Source organism: Oncorhynchus mykiss, chromosome 23 (genome assembly GCF_057628025.1).
Source record: "Oncorhynchus mykiss isolate SJ-2025 chromosome 23, ASM5762802v1, whole genome shotgun sequence".
NCBI classification, from domain to species: domain Eukaryota; kingdom Metazoa; phylum Chordata; class Actinopteri; order Salmoniformes; family Salmonidae; genus Oncorhynchus; species Oncorhynchus mykiss.
The window spans coordinates 59810408-59832500 of NC_143044.1; the positions used below are offsets into that span (position 1 = coordinate 59810408).

A 22093-nucleotide genomic window follows, 5' to 3' on the forward strand; every position below is an offset into this window, starting at 1 on the left:
ATGGAGGAATCTGGACTGTAACAGTTAGTATGGAGGAATCTGGACTGTAACAGTTAGTATGGAGGAATCTGGACTGTAACAGTTAGTATGGAGGAATCTGGACTGTAACAGTTTGTATGGAGGAATCTGGACTGTAACAGTTAGTATGGAGGAATCTGGACTGTAACAGTTAGTATGGAGGAATCTGGATTGTAACAGTTAGTATGGAGGAATCTGGACTGTAACAGTTAGTATGGAGGAATCTGGACTGTAACAGTTAGTATGGAGGCAGAATCTGGACTGTAACAGTTAGTATGGAGGCAGAATCTGGACTGTAACAGTTAGTATGGAGGAATCTGGACTGTAACAGTTAGTATGGAGGAATCTGGACTGTAACAGTTTGTATGGAGGAATCTGGACTGTAACAGTTAGTATGGAGGAATCTGGACTGTAACAGTTAGTATGGAGGCATCTGGACTGTAACAGTTAGTATGGAGGCAGAATCTGGACTGTAACAGTTTGTATGGAGGAATCTGGACTGTAACAGTTAGTATGGAGGAATCTGGACTGTAACAGTTAGTATGGAGGAATCTGGACTAACAGTTAGTATGGAGGAATCTGGACTGTAACAGTTAGTATGGAGGAATCTGGACTGTAACAGTTAGTATGGAGGAATCTGGACTGTAACAGTTAGTATGGAGGAATCTGGACTGTAACAGTTAGTATGGAGGAATCTGGACTGTAACAGTTAGTATGGAGGAATCTGGACTGTAACAGTTTGTATGGAGGAATCTGGACTGTAACAGTTAGTATGGAGGAATCTGGACTGTAACAGTTAGTATGGAGGAATCTGGACTGTAACAGTTAGTATGGAGGAATCTGGACTGTAACAGTTAGTATGGAGGCAGAATCTGGACTGTAACAGTTAGTATGGAGGAATCTGGACTGTAACAGTTAGTATGGAGGAATCTGGACTGTAACAGTTAGTATGGAGGAATCTGGACTGTAACAGTTAGTATGGAGGCAGAATCTGGACTGTAACAGTTAGTATGGAGGCAGAATCTGGACTGTAACAGTTAGTATGGAGGAATCTGGACTGTAACAGTTAGTATGGAGGAATCTGGACTGTAACAGTTAGTATGGAGGAATCTGGACTGTAACAGTTTGTATGGAGAAATCTGGACTGTAACAGTTAGTATGGAGGAATCTGGACTGTAACAGTTAGTATGGAGGAATCTGGACTGTAACAGTTTGTATGGAGGAATCTGGACTGTAACAGTTAGTATGGAGGAATCTGGACTGTAACAGTTAGTATGGAGGAATCTGGACTGTAACAGTTTGTATGGAGGAATCTGGACAGTAACAGTTAGTATGGAGGAATCTGGACTGTAACAGTTAGTATGGAGGCAGAACCTGGACTGTAACAGTTAGTATGGATGAATCTGGACTGTAACAGTTAGTATGGAGGAATCTGGACTGTAACAGTTAGTATGGAGGCAGAATCTGGACTGTAACAGTTAGTATGGAGGAATCTGGACTGTAACAGTTAGTATGGAGGCAGAACCTGGACTGTAACAGTTAGTATGGAGGAATCTGGACTGTAACAGTTAGTATGGAGGCAGAACCTGGACTGTAACAGTTAGTATGGAGGAATCTGGACTGTAACAGTTAGTATGGAGGAATCTGGACTGTAACAGTTAGTATGGAGGAATCTGGACTGTAACAGTTAGTATGGAGGAATCTGGACTGTAACAGTTAGTATGGAGGAATCTGGACTGTAACAGTTAGTATGGAGGAATCTGGACTGTAACAGTTTGTATGGAGGAATCTGGACTGTAACAGTTAGTATGGAGGCAGAATCTGGACTGTAACAGTTAGTATGGAGGAATCTGGACTGTAACAGTTAGTATGGAGGAATCTGGACTGTAACAGTTAGTATGGAGGAATCTGGACTGTAACAGTTAGTATGGAGGAATCTGGACTGTAACAGTTAGTATGGAGGAATCTGGACTGTAACAGTTTGTATGGAGGAATCTGGACTGTAACAGTTAGTATGGAGGAATCTGGACTGTAACAGTTAGTATGGAGGAATCTGGACTGTAACAGTTTGTATGGAGGAATCTGGACTGTAACAGTTAGTATGGAGGAATCTGGACTGTAACAGTTAGTATGGAGGAATCTGGACTGTAACAGTTAGTATGGAGGAATCTGGACTGTAACAGTTAGTATGGAGGCAGAATCTGGACTGTAACAGTATGGAGGAATCTGGACTGTAACAGTTAGTATGGAGGCAGAATCTGGACTGTAACAGTATGGAGGAATCTGGACTGTAACAGTTAGTATGGAGGAATCTGGACTGTAACAGTTTGTATGGAGGAATCTGGACTGTAACAGTTAGTATGGAGGAATCTGGACTGTAACAGTTAGTATGGAGGAATCTGGACTGTAACAGTTAGTATGGAGGAATCTGGACTGTAACAGTTTGTATGGAGGAATCTGGACTGTAACAGTTAGTATGGAGGCAGAACCTGGACTGTAACAGTTAGTATGGAGGAATCTGGACTGTAACAGTTAGTATGGAGGCAGAATCTGGACTGTAACAGTTAGTATGGAGGAATCTGGACTGTAACAGTTAGTATGGAGGAATCTGGACTGTAACAGTTAGTATGGAGGCAGAACCTGGACTGTAACAGTTAGTATGGAGGAATCTGGACTGTAACCGTTTGTATGGAGGAATCTGGACTGTAACAGTTAGTATGGAGGAATCTGGACTGTAACAGTTTGTATGGAGGAATCTGGACAGTAACAGTTAGTATGGAGGAATCTGGACTGTAACAGTTAGTATGGAGGAATCTGGACTGTAACAGTTAGTATGGAGGAATCTGGACTGTAACAGTTAGTATGGAGGAATCTGGACTGTAACAGTTAGTATGGAGGCAGAATCTGGACTGTAACAGTTAGTATGGAGGCAGAATCTGGACTGTAACAGTTAGTATGGAGGAATCTGGACTGTAACAGTTAGTAAGAGGGATTTGGACTGTAACAGTTAGTATGGAGGAATCTGGACTGTAACAGTTAGTATGGAGGAATCTGGACTGTAACAGTTAGTATGGAGGAATCTGGACTGTAACAGTTAGTATGGAGGAATCTGGACTGTAACAGTTAGTATGGAGGAATCTGGACTGTAACAGTTAGTATGGAGGAATCTGGACTGTAACAGTTAGTATGGAGGAATCTGGACTGTAACAGTTTGTATGGAGGAATCTGGACTGTAACAGTTTGTATGGAGGAATCTGGACTGTAACAGTTAGTATGGAGGAATCTGGACTGTAACAGTTAGTATGGAGGCAGAATCTGGACTGTAACAGTTAGTATGGAGGCAGAACCTGGACTGTAACAGTTAGTATGGAGGAATCTGGACTGTAACAGTTAGTATGGAGGAATCTGGACTGTAACAGTTAGTATGGAGGAATCTGGACTGTAACAGTTTGTATGGAGGAATCTGGACTGTAACAGTTAGTATGGAGGAATCTGGACTGTAACAGTTAGTATGGAGGAATCTGGACTGTAACAGTTTGTATGGAGGAATCTGGACTGTAACAGTTTGTATGGAGGAATCTGGACTGTAACAGTTAGTATGGAGGAATCTGGACTGTAACAGTTAGTATGGAGGAATCTGGACTGTAACAGTTAGTATGGAGGCATCTGGACTGTAACAGTTAGTATGGAGGAATCTGGACTGTAACAGTTAGTATGGAGGCAGAATCTGGACTGTAACAGTTAGTATGGAGGAATCTGGACTGTAACAGTTTGTATGGAGGAATCTGGACTGTAACAGTTAGTATGGAGGAATCTGGACTGTAACAGTTAGTATGGAGGAATCTGGACTGTAACAGTTTGTATGGAGGAATCTGGACTGTAACAGTTTGTATGGAGGAATCTGGACTGTAACAGTTAGTATGGAGGAATCTGGACTGTAACAGTTAGTATGGAGGAATCTGGACTGTAACAGTTAGTATGGAGGAATCTGGACTGTAACAGTTTGTATGGAGGAATCTGGACTGTAACAGTTAGTATGGAGGAATCTGGACTGTAACAGTTAGTATGGAGGAATCTGGACTGTAACAGTTAGTATGGAGGAATCTGGACTGTAACAGTTAGTATGGAGGAATCTGGACTGTAACAGTTAGTATGGAGGAATCTGGACTGTAACAGTTTGTATGGAGGAATCTGGACTGTAACAGTTAGTATGGAGGCAGAATCTGGACTGTAACAGTTAGTATGGAGGAATCTGGACTGTAACAGTTAGTATGGAGGAATCTGGACTGTAACAGTTAGTATGGAGGAATCTGGACTGTAACAGTTAGTATGGAGGAATCTGGACTGTAACAGTTAGTATGGAGGAATCTGGACTGTAACAGTTAGTATGGAGGAATCTGGACTGTAACAGTTTGTATGGAGGAATCTGGACTGTAACAGTTAGTATGGAGGCAGAATCTGGACTGTAACAGTTTGTATGGAGGAATCTGGACTGTAACAGTTTGTATGGAGGAATCTGGACTGTAACAGTTTGTATGGAGGAATCTGGACTGTAACAGTTTGTATGGAGGAATCTGGACTGTAACAGTTAGTATGGAGGAATCTGGACTGTAACAGTTTGTATGGAGGAATCTGGACTGTAACAGTTTGTATGGAGGAATCTGGACTGTAACAGTTAGTATGGAGGAATCTGGACTGTAACAGTTAGTATGGAGGAATCTGGACTGTAACAGTTAGTATGGAGGAATCTGGACTGTAACAGTTAGTATGGAGGCAGAATCTGGACTGTAACAGTTAGTATGGAGGCAGAATCTGGACTGTAACAGTTAGTATGGAGGAATCTGGACTGTAACAGTTAGTATGGAGGAATCTGGACTGTAACAGTTAGTATGGAGGCAGAATCTGGACTGTAACAGTTTGTATGGAGGAATCTGGACTGTAACAGTTTGTATGGAGGAATCTGGACTGTAACAGTTAGTATGGAGGAAGAATCTGGACTGTAACAGTTTGTATGGAGGAATCTGGACTGTAACAGTTTGTATGGAGGAATCTGGACTGTAACAGTTAGTATGGAGGAATCTGGACTGTAACAGTTAGTATGGAGGAATCTGGACTGTAACAGTTAGTATGGAGGAATCTGGACTGTAACAGTTAGTATGGAGGCAGAATCTGGACTGTAACAGTTAGTATGGAGGCAGAATCTGGACTGTAACAGTTAGTATGGAGGAATCTGGACTGTAACGGTTAGTATGGAGGAATCTGGACTGTAACAGTTAGTATGGAGGCAGAATCTGGACTGTAACAGTTTGTATGGAGGAATCTGGACTGTAACAGTTTGTATGGAGGAATCTGGACTGTAACAGTTAGTATGGAGGCAGAATCTGGACTGTAACAGTTTGTATGGAGGAATCTGGACTGTAACAGTTTGTATGGAGGAATCTGGACTGTAACAGTTAGTATGGAGGAATCTGGACTGTAACAGTTAGTATGGAGGAATCTGGACTGTAACAGTTAGTATGGAGGAATCTGGACAGTAACAGTTAGTATGGAGGAATCTGGACTGTAACAGTTTGTATGGAGGAATCTGGACTGTAACAGTTAGTATGGAGGCAGAATCTGGACTGTAACAGTTAGTATGGAGGAATCTGGACTGTAACAGTTTGTATGGAGGAATCTGGACTGTAACAGTTTGTATGGAGGAATCTGGACTGTAACAGTTTGTATGGAGGAATCTGGACTGTAACAGTTAGTATGGAGGAATCTGGACTATAACAGTTAGTATGGAGGAATCTGGACTGTAACAGTTAGTATGGAGGAATCTGGACTGTAACAGTTAGTATGGAGGCAGAATCTGGACTGTAACAGTTAGTATGGAGGAATCTGGACTGTAACAGTTAGTATGGAGGAATCTGGACTGTAACAGTTAGTATGGAGGAATCTGGACTGTAACAGTTAGTATGGAGGCAGAATCTGGACTGTAACAGTTAGTATGGAGGAATCTGGACTGTAACAGTTAGTATGGAGGCAGAATCTGGACTGTAACAGTTAGTATGGAGGAATCTGGACGGTAACAGTTAGTATGGAGGAATCTGGACTGTAACAGTTAGTATGGAGGAATCTGGACTGTAACAGTTTGTATGGAGGCAGAACCTGAACTGTAACAGTTAGTATGGAGGAATCTGGACTGTAACAGTTAGTATGGAGGAATCTGGACTGTAACAGTTTGTATGGAGGAATCTGGACTGTAACAGTTAGTATGGAGGAATCTGGACTGTAACAGTTTGTATGGAGGAATCTGGACTGTAACAGTTTGTATGGAGGAATCTGGACTGTAACAGTTAGTATGGAGGAATCTGGACTGTAACAGTTAGTATGGAGGAATCTGGACTGTAACAGTTAGTATGGAGGAATCTGGACTGTAACAGTTATTATGGAGGAATCTGGACTGTAACAGTTAGTATGGAGGAATCTGGACTGTAACAGTTTGTATGGAGGAATCTGGACTGTAACAGTTAGTATGGAGGCAGAATCTGGACTGTAACAGTTAGTATGGAGGAATCTGGACTGTAACAGTTAGTATGGAGGAATCTGGACTGTAACAGTTTGTATGGAGGAATCTGGACTGTAACAGTTAGTATGGAGGAATCTGGACTGTAACAGTTAGTATGGAGGAATCTGGACTGTAACAGTTAGTATGGAGGAATCTGGACTGTAACAGTTTGTATGGAGGAATCTGGACTGTAACAGTTAGTATGGAGGCAGAACCTGGACTGTAACAGTTAGTATGGAGGAATCTGGACTGTAACAGTTAGTATGGAGGCAGAATCTGGACTGTAACAGTTAGTATGGAGGAATCTGGACTGTAACAGTTAGTATGGAGGAATCTGGACTGTAACAGTTAGTATGGAGGCAGAACCTGGACTGTAACAGTTAGTATGGAGGAATCTGGACTGTAACCGTTTGTATGGAGGAATCTGGACTGTAACAGTTAGTATGGAGGAATCTGGACTGTAACAGTTAGTATGGAGGAATCTGGACTGTAACAGTTTGTATGGAGGAATCTGGACAGTAACAGTTAGTATGGAGGAATCTGGACTGTAACAGTTAGTATGGAGGAATCTGGACTGTAACAGTTAGTATGGAGGCAGAATCTGGACTGTAACAGTTAGTATGGAGGAATCTGGACTGTAACAGTTAGTAAGAGGGATTTGGACTGTAACAGTTAGTATGGAGGAATCTGGACTGTAACAGTTAGTATGGAGGAATCTGGACTGTAACAGTTAGTATGGAGGAATCTGGACTGTAACAGTTAGTATGGAGGAATCTGGACTGTAACAGTTAGTATGGAGGAATCTGGACTGTAACAGTTAGTATGGAGGAATCTGGACTGTAACAGTTAGTATGGAGGAATCTGGACTGTAACAGTTTGTATGGAGGAATCTGGACTGTAACAGTTAGTATGGAGGAATCTGGACTGTAACAGTTAGTATGGAGGCAGAATCTGGACTGTAACAGTTAGTATGGAGGCAGAACCTGGACTGTAACAGTTAGTATGGAGGAATCTGGACTGTAACAGTTAGTATGGAGGAATCTGGACTGTAACAGTTAGTATGGAGGAATCTGGACTGTAACAGTTTGTATGGAGGAATCTGGACTGTAACAGTTAGTATGGAGGAATCTGGACTGTAACAGTTAGTATGGAGGAATCTGGACTGTAACAGTTTGTATGGAGGAATCTGGACTGTAACAGTTTGTATGGAGGAATCTGGACTGTAACAGTTAGTATGGAGGAATCTGGACTGTAACAGTTAGTATGGAGGAATCTGGACTGTAACAGTTAGTATGGAGGCATCTGGACTGTAACAGTTAGTATGGAGGAATCTGGACTGTAACAGTTAGTATGGAGGCAGAATCTAGACTGTAACAGTTAGTATGGAGGAATCTGGACTGTAACAGTTAGTATGGAGGAATCTGGACTGTAACAGTTTGTATGGAGGAATCTGGACTGTAACAGTTTGTATGGAGGAATCTGGACTGTAACAGTTAGTATGGAGGAATCTGGACTGTAACAGTTAGTATGGAGGAATCTGGACTGTAACAGTTAGTATGGAGGAATCTGGACTGTAACAGTTTGTATGGAGGAATCTGGACTGTAACAGTTAGTATGGAGGAATCTGGACTGTAACAGTTAGTATGGAGGAATCTGGACTGTAACAGTTAGTATGGAGGAATCTGGACTGTAACAGTTAGTATGGAGGAATCTGGACTGTAACAGTTTGTATGGAGGAATCTGGACAGTAACAGTTAGTATGGAGGCAGAATCTGGACTGTAACAGTTAGTATGGAGGAATCTGGACTGTAACAGTTAGTATGGAGGAATCTGGACTGTAACAGTTAGTATGGAGGAATCTGGACTGTAACAGTTAGTATGGAGGAATCTGGACTGTAACAGTTTGTATGGAGGAATCTGGACTGTAACAGTTAGTATGGAGGCAGAATCTGGACTGTAACAGTTTGTATGGAGGAATCTGGACTGTAACAGTTTGTATGGAGGAATCTGGACTGTAACAGTTTGTATGGAGGAATCTGGACTGTAACAGTTTGTATGGAGGAATCTGGACTGTAACAGTTAGTATGGAGGAATCTGGACTGTAACAGTTTGTATGGAGGAATCTGGACTGTAACAGTTTGTATGGAGGAATCTGGACTGTAACAGTTAGTATGGAGGAATCTGGACTGTAACAGTTAGTACGGAGGAATCTGGACTGTAACAGTTAGTATGGAGGAATCTGGACTGTAACAGTTAGTATGGAGGCAGAATCTGGACTGTAACAGTTAGTATGGAGGCAGAATCTGGACTGTAACAGTTAGTATGGAGGAATCTGGACTGTAACAGTTAGTATGGAGGAATCTGGACTGTAACAGTTAGTATGGAGGCAGAATCTGGACTGTAACAGTTTGTATGGAGGAATCTGGACTGTAACAGTTTGTATGGAGGAATCTGGACTGTAACAGTTAGTATGGAGGCAGAATCTGGACTGTAACAGTTTGTATGGAGGAATCTGGACTGTAACAGTTTGTATGGAGGAATCTGGACTGTAACAGTTAGTATGGAGGAATCTGGACTGTAACAGTTAGTATGGAGGAATCTGGACTGTAACAGTTAGTATGGAGGAATCTGGACAGTAACAGTTAGTATGGAGGAATCTGGACTGTAACAGTTTGTATGGAGGAATCTGGACTGTAACAGTTAGTATGGAGGCAGAATCTGGACTGTAACAGTTAGTATGGAGGAATCTGGACTGTAACAGTTTGTATGGAGGAATCTGGACTGTAACAGTTTGTATGGAGGAATCTGGACTGTAACAGTTTGTATGGAGGAATCTGGACTGTAACAGTTAGTATGGAGGAATCTGGACTATAACAGTTAGTGTGGAGGAATCTGGACTGTAACAGTTAGTATGGAGGAATCTGGACTGTAACAGTTAGTATGGAGGCAGAATCTGGACTGTAACAGTTAGTATGGAGGAATCTGGACTGTAACAGTTAGTATGGAGGAATCTGGACTGTAACAGTTAGTATGGAGGAATCTGGACTGTAACAGTTAGTATGGAGGAATCTGGACTGTAACAGTTAGTATGGAGGAATCTGGACTGTAACAGTTAGTATGGAGGCAGAATCTGGACTGTAACAGTTAGTATGGAGGAATCTGGACTGTAACAGTTAGTATGGAGGAATCTGGACTGTAACAGTTAGTATGGAGGAATCTGGACTGTAACAGTTAGTACGGAGGAATCTGGACTGTAACAGTTTGTATGGAGGCAGAACCTGGACTGTAACAGTTAGTATGGAGGAATCTGGACTGTAACAGTTAGTATGGAGGAATCTGGACTGTAACAGTTAGTATGGAGGAATCTGGACTGTAACAGTTAGTATGGAGGAATCTGGACTGTAACAGTTAGTATGGAGGAATCTGGACTGTAACAGTTTGTATGGAGGAATCTGGACTGTAACAGTTAGTATGGAGGAATCTGGACTGTAACAGTTAGTATGGAGGAATCTGGACTGTAACAGTTAGTATGGAGGAATCTGGACTGTAACAGTTAGTATGGAGGAATCTGGACTGTAACAGTTAGTATGGAGGAATCTGGACTGTAACAGTTAGTATGGAGGAATCTGGACTGTAACAGTTTGTATGGAGGAATCTGGACTGTAACAGTTAGTATGGAGGAATCTGGACTGTAACAGTTAGTATGGAGGCAGAATCTGGACTGTAACAGTTAGTATGGAGGAATCTGGACTGTAACAGTTAGTATGGAGGAATCTGGACTGTAACAGTTAGTATGGAGGCAGAATCTGGACTGTAACAGTTAGTATGGAGGAATCTGGACTGTAACAGTTTGTATGGAGGAATCTGGACTGTAACAGTTAGTATGGAGGAATCTGGACTGTAACAGTTAGTATGGAGGAATCTGGACTGTAACAGTTAGTATGGAGGCAGAATCTGGACTGTAACAGTTAGTATGGAGGAATCTGGACTGTAACAGTTTGTATGGAGGAATCTGGACTGTAACAGTTAGTATGGAGGAATCTGGACTGTAACAGTTAGTATGGAGGAATCTGGACTGTAACAGTTTGTATGGAGGCAGAATCTGGACTGTAACAGTTAGTATGGAGGAATCTGGACTGTAACAGTTTGTATGGAGGAATCTGGACTGTAACAGTTAGTATGGAGGAATCTGGACTGTAACAGTTAGTATGGAGGAATCTGGACTGTAACAGTTAGTATGGAGGAATCTGGACTGTAACAGTTAGTATGGAGGAATCTGGACTGTAACAGTTAGTATGGAGGAATCTGGACTGTAACAGTTAGTATGGAGGAATCTGGACTGTAACAGTTAGTATGGAGGAATCTGGACTGTAACAGTTAGTATGGAGGAATCTGGACTGTAACAGTTTGTATGGAGGAATCTGGACTGTAACAGTTAGTATGGAGGAATCTGGACTGTAACAGTTAGTATGGAGGAATCTGGACTGTAACAGTTAGTATGGAGGAATCTGGACTGTAACAGTTAGTATGGAGGCAGAATCTGGACTGTAACAGTTAGTATGGAGGAATCTGGACTGTAACAGTTAGTATGGAGGAATCTGGACTGTAACAGTTAGTATGGAGGAATCTGGACTGTAACAGTTAGTATGGAGGAATCTGGACTGTAACAGTTAGTATGGAGGCAGAATCTGGACTGTAACAGTTTGTATGGAGGAATCTGGACTGTAACAGTTAGTATGGAGGAATCTGGACTGTAACAGTTAGTATGGAGGCATCTGGACTGTAACAGTTAGTATGGAGGAATCTGGACTGTAACAGTTAGTATGGAGGAATCTGGACTGTAACAGTTAGTATGGAGGAATCTGGACTGTAACAGTTAGTATGGAGGAATCTGGACTGTAACAGTTAGTATGGAGGAATCTGGACTGTAACAGTTAGTATGGAGGAATCTGGACTGTAACAGTTTGTATGGAGGAATCTGGACTGTAACAGTTTGTATGGAGGCAGAATCTGGACTGTAACAGTTAGTATGGAGGCAGAATCTGGACTGTAACAGTTAGTATGGAGGCAGAATCTGGACTGTAACAGTTAGTATGGAGGAATCTGGACTGTAACAGTTAGTATGGAGGCAGAATCTGGACTGTAACAGTTAGTATGGAGGAATCTGGACTGTAACAGTTTGTATGGAGGAATCTGGACTGTAACAGTTAGTATGGAGGAATCTGGACTGTAACAGTTAGTATGGAGGAATCTGGACTGTAACAGTTAGTATGGAGGCAGAATCTGGACTGTAACAGTTAGTATGGAGGAATCTGGACTGTAACAGTTTGTATGGAGGAATCTGGACTGTAACAGTTAGTATGGAGGAATCTGGACTGTAACAGTTAGTATGGAGGAATCTGGACTGTAACAGTTTGTATGGAGGCAGAATCTGGACTGTAACAGTTAGTATGGAGGAATCTGGACTGTAACAGTTTGTATGGAGGAATCTGGACTGTAACAGTTAGTATGGAGGAATCTGGACTGTAACAGTTAGTATGGAGGAATCTGGACTGTAACAGTTAGTATGGAGGAATCTGGACTGTAACAGTTAGTATGGAGGCGGAATCTGGACTGTAACAGTTAGTATGGAGGCAGAATCTGGACTGTAACAGTTAGTATGGAGGAATCTGGACTGTAACAGTTAGTATGGAGGAATCTGGACTGTAACAGTTTGTATGGAGGAATCTGGACTGTAACAGTTAGTATGGAGGAATCTGGACTGTAACAGTTAGTATGGAGGAATCTGGACTGTAACAGTTAGTATGGAGGAATCGGGACTGTAACAGTTAGTATGGAGGAATCTGGACTGTAACAGTTAGTATGGAGGCAGAATCTGGACTGTAACAGTTAGTATGGAGGCAGAATCTGGACTGTAACAGTTAGTATGGAGGAATCTGGACTGTAACAGTTAGTACGGAGGAATCTGGACTGTAACAGTTAGTATGGAGGAATCTGGACTGTAACAGTTAGTATGGAGGCAGAATCTGGACTGTAACAGTTTGTATGGAGGAATCTGGACTGTAACAGTTAGTATGGAGGAATCTGGACTGTAACAGTTAGTATGGAGGCATCTGGACTGTAACAGTTAGTATGGAGGAATCTGGACTGTAACAGTTAGTATGGAGGAATCTGGACTGTAACAGTTAGTATGGAGGAATCTGGACTGTAACAGTTAGTATGGAGGAATCTGGACTGTAACAGTTAGTATGGAGGAATCGGGACTGTAACAGTTAGTATGGAGGAATCTGGACTGTAACAGTTTGTATGGAGGAATCTGGACTGTAACAGTTTGTATGGAGGCAGAATCTGGACTGTAACAGTTAGTATGGAGGAATCTGGACTGTAACAGTTAGTACGGAGGAATCTGGACTGTAACAGTTAGTATGGAGGAATCTGGACTGTAACAGTTAGTATGGAGGCAGAATCTGGACTGTAACAGTTTGTATGGAGGAATCTGGACTGTAACAGTTAGTATGGAGGCAGAATCTGGACTGTAACAGTTAGTATGGAGGAATCTGGACTGTAACAGTTAGTATGGAGGCAGAATCTGGACTGTAACAGTTAGTATGGAGGAATCTGGACTGTAACAGTTAGTACGGAGGAATCTGGACTGTAACAGTTAGTATGGAGGAATCTGGACTGTAACAGTTAGTATGGAGGAATCTGGACTGTAACAGTCTGTATGGAGGCAGAATCTGGACTGTAACAGTTAGTATGGAGGAATCTGGACTGTAACAGTTAGTATGGAGGCATCTGGACTGTAACAGTTAGTATGGAGGAATCTGGACTGTAACAGTTAGTATGGAGGAATCTGGACTGTAACAGTTAGTATGGAGGAATCTGGACTGTAACAGTTAGTATGGAGGAATCTGGACTGTAACAGTTAGTATGGAGGAATCGGGACTGTAACAGTTAGTATGGAGGAATCTGGACTGTAACAGTTTGTATGGAGGAATCTGGACTGTAACAGTTTGTATGGAGGCAGAATCTGGACTGTAACAGTTAGTATGGAGGAATCTGGACTGTAACAGTTAGTACGGAGGAATCTGGACTGTAACAGTTAGTATGGAGGAATCTGGACTGTAACAGTTAGTATGGAGGCAGAATCTGGACTGTAACAGTTTGTATGGAGGAATCTGGACTGTAACAGTTAGTATGGAGGCAGAATCTGGACTGTAACAGTTAGTATGGAGGAATCTGGACTGTAACAGTTAGTATGGAGGCAGAATCTGGACTGTAACAGTTAGTATGGAGGAATCTGGACTGTAACAGTTAGTACGGAGGAATCTGGACTGTAACAGTTAGTATGGAGGAATCTGGACTGTAACAGTTAGTATGGAGGAATCTGGACTGTAACAGTCTGTATGGAGGCAGAATCTGGACTGTAACAGTTAGTATGGAGGCAGAACCTGGACTGTAACAGTTTGTATGGAGGAATCTGGACAGTAACAGTTAGTATGGAGGCAGAATCTGGACTGTAACAGTTAGTATGGAGGAATCTGGACTGTAACAGTTAGTATGGAGGAATCTGGACTGTAACAGTTAGTATGGAGGAATCTGGACTGTAACAGTTAGTATGGAGGAATCTGGACTGTAACAGTTAGTATGGAGGAATCTGGACTGTAACAGTTAGTATGGAGGAATCTGGACTGTAACAGTTAGTATGGAGGAATCTGGACTGTAACAGTTAGTATGGAGGCAGAATCTGGACTGTAACAGTTAGTATGGAGGAATCTGGACTGTAACAGTTAGTATGGAGGAATCTGGACTGTAACAGTTAGTATGGAGGCATCTGGACTGTAACAGTTAGTATGGAGGAATCTGGACTGTAACAGTTAGTATGGAGGAATCTGGACTGTAACAGTTAGTATGGAGGCAGAATCTGGACTGTAACAGTTTGTATGGAGGAACCTGGACTGTAACAGTTTGTATGGAGGAATCTGGACTGTAACAGTTAGTATGGAGGAATCTGGACTGTAACAGTTAGTATGGAGGAATCTGGACTGTAACAGTTAGTATGGAGGAATCTGGACTGTAACAGTTAGTATGGAGGAATCTGGACTGTAACAGTTAGTATGGAGGAATCTGGACTGTAACAGCTTGTATGGAGGAATCTGGACTGTAACAGTTAGTATGGAGGAATCTGGACTGTAACAGTATGGAGGAACCTGGACTGTAACAGTTTGTATGGAGGAATCTGGACTGTAACAGTTTGTATGGAGGCAGAACCTGGACTGTAACAGTTAGTATGGAGGAATCTGGACTGTAACAGTTAGTATGGAAGCATCTGGACTGTAACAGTTAGTATGGAGGAATCTGGACTGTAACAGTTAGTATGGAGGAATCTGGACTGTAACAGTTAGTATGGAGGCAGAATCTGGACTGTAACAGTTAGTATGGAGGCAGAATCTGGACTGTAACAGTTAGTATGGAGGAATCTGGACTGTAACAGTTAGTATGGAGGAATCTGGACTGTAACAGTTAGTATGGAGGAATCTGGACTGTAACAGTTAGTATGGAGGCAGAATCTGGACTGTAACAGTTAGTATGGAGGCAGAATCTGGACTGTAACAGTTAGTATGGAGGAATCTGGACTGTAACAGTTAGTATGGAGGAATCTGGACTGTAACAGTTAGTATGGAGGAATCTGGACTGTAACAGTTTGTATGGAGGAATCTGGACTGTAACAGTTAGTATGGAGGAATCTGGACTGTAACAGTTAGTATGGAGGAATCTGGACTGTAACAGTTAGTATGGAGGAATCTGGACTGTAACAGTTAGTATGGAGGAATCTGGACTGTAACAGTTAGTATGGAGGAATCTGGACTGTAACAGTTAGTATGGAGGAATCTGGACTGTAACAGTTAGTATGGAGGAATCTGGACTGTAACAGTTAGTATGGAGGAATCTGGACTGTAACAGTTAGTATGGAGGAATCTGGACTGTAACAGTTAGTATGGAGGAATCTGGACTGTAACAGTTTGTATGGAGGAATCTGGACTGTAACAGTTAGCATGGAGGAATCTGGACTGTAACAGTTAGTATGGAGGAATCTGGACTGTAACAGTTAGTATGGAGGAATCTGGACTGTAACAGTTAGTATGGAGGAATCTGGACTGTAACAGTTAGTATGGAGGAATCTGGACTGTAACAGTTAGTATGGAGGAATCTGGACTGTAACAGTTAGTATGGAGGAATCTGGACTGTAACAGTTAGTATGGAGACAGAATCTGGACTGTAACAGTTAGTATGGAGGAATCTGGACTGTAACAGTTAGTATGGAGGAATCTGGACTGTAACAGTTAGTATGGAGGAATCTGGACTGTAACAGTTAGTATGGAGGAATCTGGACTGTAACAGTTAGTATGGAGGAATCTGGACTGTAACAGTTAGTATGGAGGAATCTGGACTGTAACAGTTAGTATGGAGGAATCTGGACTGTAACAGTTTGTATGGAGGAATCTGGACTGTAACAGTTAGTATGGAGGAATCTGGACTGTAACAGTTAGTATGGAGGAATCTGGACTGTAACAGTTAGTATGGAGGAATCTGGACTGTAACAGTTAGTATGGAGGAATCTGGACTGTAACAGTTAGTATGGAGGAATCTGGACTGTAACAGTTAGTATGGAGGAATCTGGACTGTAACAGTTTGTATGGAGGAATCTGGACTGTAACAGTTAGTATGGAGGAATCTGGACTGTAACAGTTAGTATGGAGGAATCTGGACTGTAACAGTTAGTATGGAGGAATCTGGACTGTAACAGTTAGTATGGAGGAATCTGGACTGTAACAGTTAGTATGGAGGAATCTGGACTGTAACAGTATGGAGGAATCTGGACTGTAACAGTTTGTATGGAGGCAGAATCTGGACTGTAACAGTTAGTATGGAGGAATCTGGACTGTAACAGTTTGTATGGAGGAATCTGGACTGTAACAGTTAGTATGGAGGAATCTGGACTGTAACAGTTAGTATGGAGGAATCTGGACTGTAACAGTTAGTATGGAGGAATCTGGACTGTAACAGTTAGTATGGAGGAATCTGGACTGTAACAGTTAGTATGGAGGAATCTGGACTGTAACAGTATGGAGGAATCTGGACTGTAACAGTTAGTATGGAGGAATCTGGACTGTAACAGTTAGTATGGAGGAATCTGGACTGTAACAGTATGGAGGAATCTGGACTGTAACAGTTTGTATGGAGGCAGAATCTGGACTGTAACAGTTAGTATGGAGGAATCTGGACTGTAACAGTTAGTATGGAGGAATCTGGACTGTAACAGTATGGAGGAATCTGGACTGTAACAGTTAGTATGGAGGAATCTGGACTGTAACAGTTAGTATGGAGGAATCTGGACTGTAACAGTTAGTATGGAGGAATCTGGACTGTAACAGTATGGAGGAATCTGGACTGTAACAGTTTGTATGGAGGCAGAATCTGGACTGTAACAGGTTGTACAGAGGCATAACCTGAAACTGCATCCCTGTAACTCTGTGTACGGTGCAAAACAAGAGATTAGGCCTCTATTCTCTCATCCCCACAACATGGCTTTTATCCCAATCCCTTACACAAAGCATGTAAATCTCCCCAAACAGGAATAAAACTAATGATGTGTGTCGTCCATCTCTGGAGTGTTACTGAGTAAAACACACGTTACTCTATGATCTACTTCCTGCTACATTGCTGAGGGGGACAAGACATGTTTAGAGGGGGTTACTTCCTGCTACATTGCTGAGGGGGACAAGACATGTTTAGAGGGGGTTACTTCCTGCTACACTGCTGAGGGGGACAAGACATGTTTAGAGGGGGTTACTTCCTGCTACATTGCTGAGGGGGACAAGACATGTTTAGAGGGGGTTACTTCCTGCTACATTGCTGAGGGGGACAAGACATGTTTAGAGGGGGTTACTTCCTGCTACATTGCTGAGGGGGACAAGACATGTTTAGAGGGGGTTACTTCCTGCTACACTGCTGAGGGGGACAAGACATGTTTAGAGGGGGTTACTTCCTGCTACACTGCTGAGGGGGACAAGACATGTTTAGAGGGGGTTACTTCCCGCTACACTGCTGAATGGGACAAGACATGTTTAGAGGGGGTTACTTCCTGCTACACTGCTGAATGGGACAAGACATGTTTAGAGGGGGTTACTTCCTGCTACATTGCTGAAGGGGGACAAGACATGTTTAGAGGGGGTTACTTCCTGCTACATTGCTGAAGGGGGACAAGACATGTTTAGAGGGGGTTACTTCCTGCTACATTGCTGAAGGGGGACAAGACATGTTTAGAGGGGGTTACTTCCTGCTACATTGCTGAAGGGGGACAAGACATGTTTAGAGGTGGTTACTTCCTGCTACACTGCTGAGAGGGACAAGACATGTTTAGAGGGGGTTACTTCCTGCTACATTGCTGAAGGGGGACAAGACATGTTTAGAGGGGGTTACTTCCTGCTACATTGCTGAAGGGGGACAAGACATGTTTAGAGGGGGTTACTTCCTGCTACATTGCTGAAGGGGGACAAGACATAACCTTTCCAGTGACTGGGTTTTCCACATCCAACTTTACACTGTTACTTCCAGACACAGACATGGTAATGCAGGTTGCCATACCTGGGTTCAGGCAGTATTTGATATATTTCAAACAATATAGATGTGCTTGATTGAGCTTTGCGTGGTGCAAGGAATCCACTACTATTTGAAGCCAGGTTAGGTGGTTGCTATCTACATGATGAGAGTCTGTATAACACAGACAGACATCCAGACAGTACAGACAGACATACAGAGACAGACAGACAATACACAGACAGACAGACAATACACAGACATACAGACAGACAATACACAGACAGACAGACAATACACAGACATACAGACAGACAATACACAGACATACAGACAGACAATACACAGACAGGCAGACAATACACAGACAGACAGACAATACACAGACAGACAGACAATACACAGACAGACAGACAATACACAGACAGACAGACAGACAGACAGACAGACAATACACAGACATACAGACAGACAATACACAGACAGACAATACACAGACAGACAATACACAGACATACAGACAGACAATACACAGACAGACAATACACAGACAGACAATACACAGGCAGACATACAGAGAGACATACAGAGACAGAAACAGACAGACAGACACAGTACACCGACAGACAGTACACAGACAGAAGGTACAGACAGACACAGTACACAGACAGACAGTACACAGACAGAGAGTACAGACAGACAGACAGTGCAGACAGACAGACAGGCAGGCAGTACAGACAGACAGGCATGCAGGCTGACTGGCAGACCGACAGGCAGTACAGACAGACAGGCAGACGGGCAGGCAGGCAGACAGACAGTGCAGACAGACAGGCAGACTGACAGTGCAGACAGACAGGCAGCCCGACAGTACAGACCGACAGACAGACAGACCGACCGACCAACAGACCGACAGACAGGCAGACCGACAGTACATACAGACAGTACAGACAGACAGACAATCAGACAAACAGTACAGGTAGACAGACAGGCAGACAGGGAATAAACACTTGAGTTGAGGGGGCTTACATGCAGAAACTATGGGATTTGAAGCACCACTCTGCGGTTTCACAACAACTATTGAAATCGTCCTTCCTTCCTCTCATGTGGTGCTACAAAGCAGGGTTCAGAGGGTGTGTTCAAAATGGCACACTATTCACTACGGGGCAGTACTTTTGACCAGGCCACAGGACCCATATAGTGAAGAGGTTGTTATTTCAGACACAACCAGTCAGTCAGGCCGGTACACAGGGACAGAACAGAAATAATAATCACAGGCAACCAACCAGGCAGCAGCTTCACCTCCAAGGAGGAAATAGAGGGAATGTCTCCTCTAGCATGTCAGAAGTGTTCCACTGGCCAGTCAGAGCCCTGAGAACCCTGTCTGTCTGTCTGTCTGTGCCCTGAGAACCCTGTCTGTCTGTCTGTCTGAGACAGACAGGGTTCTCAGGGCTCAGACAGACAGACAGACAGACAGACAGACAGACAGACAGACAGACAGACAGACAGACAGACAGACAGACAGACAGACAGACATGGTTCTCAGGCCTCTGACAGACAGACAGACCGGGTTCTCAGGCCTCTGACAGACATACATACATGGTTCTCAGGCCTCTGACAGACAGACGGACATGGTTCTCAGGCCTCTGACAGACAGACATACATGGTTCTCAGGGCTCTGACGGACAGACGGGCATGGTTCTTCACAGCAGGACAATAACCTCAAAACACAAGGTCAAATCGACACTGGAGTTGCTTTCCAAGATGACATGGAATGTTCCCGAGGGGCCAAGTTTAAGTTTTCGACTGAAATCGGCTTGAAAAATCCATGTCAAGACTTGAAAATGGCTGTCTAGCAATGATCAGCAACCAAACTTGACAGAGTTTGAAGAATTTAAAAAATAGTGTGCAAATATTGTACAATCCAGGTCTGCAAAGCTCTTAGAGACTTACCCAGAAAGACTCACAGTTAGAATCACTGTTGGCAGCGATTATAACTCAGGAGTACGGATACTTACGATAAATGAGATATTTCTGTATTTCATTTTCCAAACATTTGCACAAAAAATGTGTCATTATGGGGTATTGTGTGTAGATGGGAGAGAGAAAAAAATCTATTAAATCCATTTTAAATTCAGTAACACAACAAAAAGGTGTAATAAGTCAAGGGGTATGAATACATTGTGAAGGCCCTGTAGCATATTCCATACCATGTACTTCCTACTGTCAATGTTTCCATTCAAACGGAAACGGATACAGACGGGACTGATCAACACTAAAGTCAGACTATTCACATGAACGAGTTGAGCAGAGGAGTGTGTAGGAGGGTGTAGGGGATACAGACGGACTGATCAACACTAAAGTCAGACTATTCACATGAACGAGTTGAGCAGAGGAGTGTGTAGGAGGGTGTAGGGGATACAGACGGACTGATCAACACTAAAGTCAGACTATTCACATGAACGAGTTGAGCAGAGTAGTGTGTAGGGGGGTGTAGGGGATACAGACAGACTGATCAACACTAAAGTCAGATTATTCACATGAACAAGTTGAGCAGAGGAGTGTGTAGGGGGGTGTAGGGGATACAGACGGACTGATCAACACTAAAGTCAGACTATTCACATGAACGAGTTGAGCAGAGGAGTGTGTAGGGGGGTGTAGGGGATACAGACGGACTGATCAACACTAAAGTCAGACTATTCACATGAACGAGTTGAGCAGAGGAGTGTGTAGGGGGGTGTAGGGGATACAGACGGACTGATCAACACTAAAGTCAGAATATTCACATGAACGAGTTGAGCAGAGGAGTGTGTAGGAGGGTGTAGGGGATACAGACGGACTGATCAACACTAAAGTCAGACTATTCACATGAACAAGTTGAGCAGAGGAGTGTGTAGGAGGGTGTAGGGGGGTGTAGTAGTGTGTAGGGGTGTGTAAGGGGGTATAGGGGTGTGTAGGGGTGTGTAGGGGGGGTGTAGTAGTGTGTAGTAGTGTGTAGGGGGGTATAGGGGGGTATAGGGGGGTGGAGGGGGTGTGTAGGGGAGTGTAGGGGTGTGTAGGGGGGTGTAGGGGGGTGTAGGGGTGTGTGGGGGTGTGTGTGGGGGTGTGTAGGGGTGTGTAGGGGGTGTAGGGGGGTGTAGGGGTGTGTAGTAAGTAGTGTGTAGGGGGGTGTAGGGGGGTGTAGTAGTGTGTAGTAAGTAGTGTGTAGCGGGGTGTAGTAGTGTGTAGTAGTGTGTAGGGGGGTATAGGGGGGTGGAGGGGGTGTGTAGGGGAGTGTAGAGGGGTGTAGGGGGTGTGTAGGGGGGTGTAGGGGTGTGTGGGGGTGTGTGGAGGTGGGGGTGTGTAGGGGTGTGTAGGGGTGTGTAGGGGGGTGTAGGGGTGTGTAGGGGTGTGTAGGGGTGTGTAGGGGTGTGTGGGGGTGTGTGTGGGGGTGTGTGTGGGGGTGTGTAGGGGTGTGTAGGGGTGTGTAGGGGTGTGTGGGGGTGTGTAGGGGTGTGTAGGGGTGTGTAGGGGTGTGTGGGGGTGTGTAGGGGTGTGTAGGGGTGTGTAGGGGAGTGTAGAGGGGTGTAGGGGGTGTGTAGGGGTGTGTAGGGGTGTGTGGGGGTGTGTGGGGGTGTGTGTGGGGGTGTGTAGGGGTGTGTAGGGGTGTGTAGGGGTGTGTAGGGGTGTGTAGGGGGGTGTAGGGGGGTGTAGGGGGGTGTAGGGGTGTGTAGGGGTGTGTAGGGGTGTGTAGGGGGGTGTGTAGGGGTGTGTAGGGGGGTGTAGGGGTGTGTAGGGGGGTGTAGGGGGGTGTAGGGGGGTGTAGGGGTGTGTAGGGGTGTGTAGGGGGGTGTAGGGGTGTGTAGGGGGGTGTGTAGGTGTGTGTAGGGGTGTGTAGGGGTGTGTAGGGGGGTGTAGGGGTGTGTAGGGGGGTGTGTAGGGGTGTGT

The 22093-nt window shown here is 43.8% G+C and overlaps 1 protein-coding gene across 5 annotated transcripts in view; it reads right to left on the reverse strand.

Annotated features, from left to right (window-relative positions):
• LOC110514830 (dedicator of cytokinesis protein 1) overlaps positions 1-22093 on the reverse strand; it is a 611880-nt gene that overhangs the window by 431670 nt on the left and 158117 nt on the right. The window lies entirely within an intron of this gene.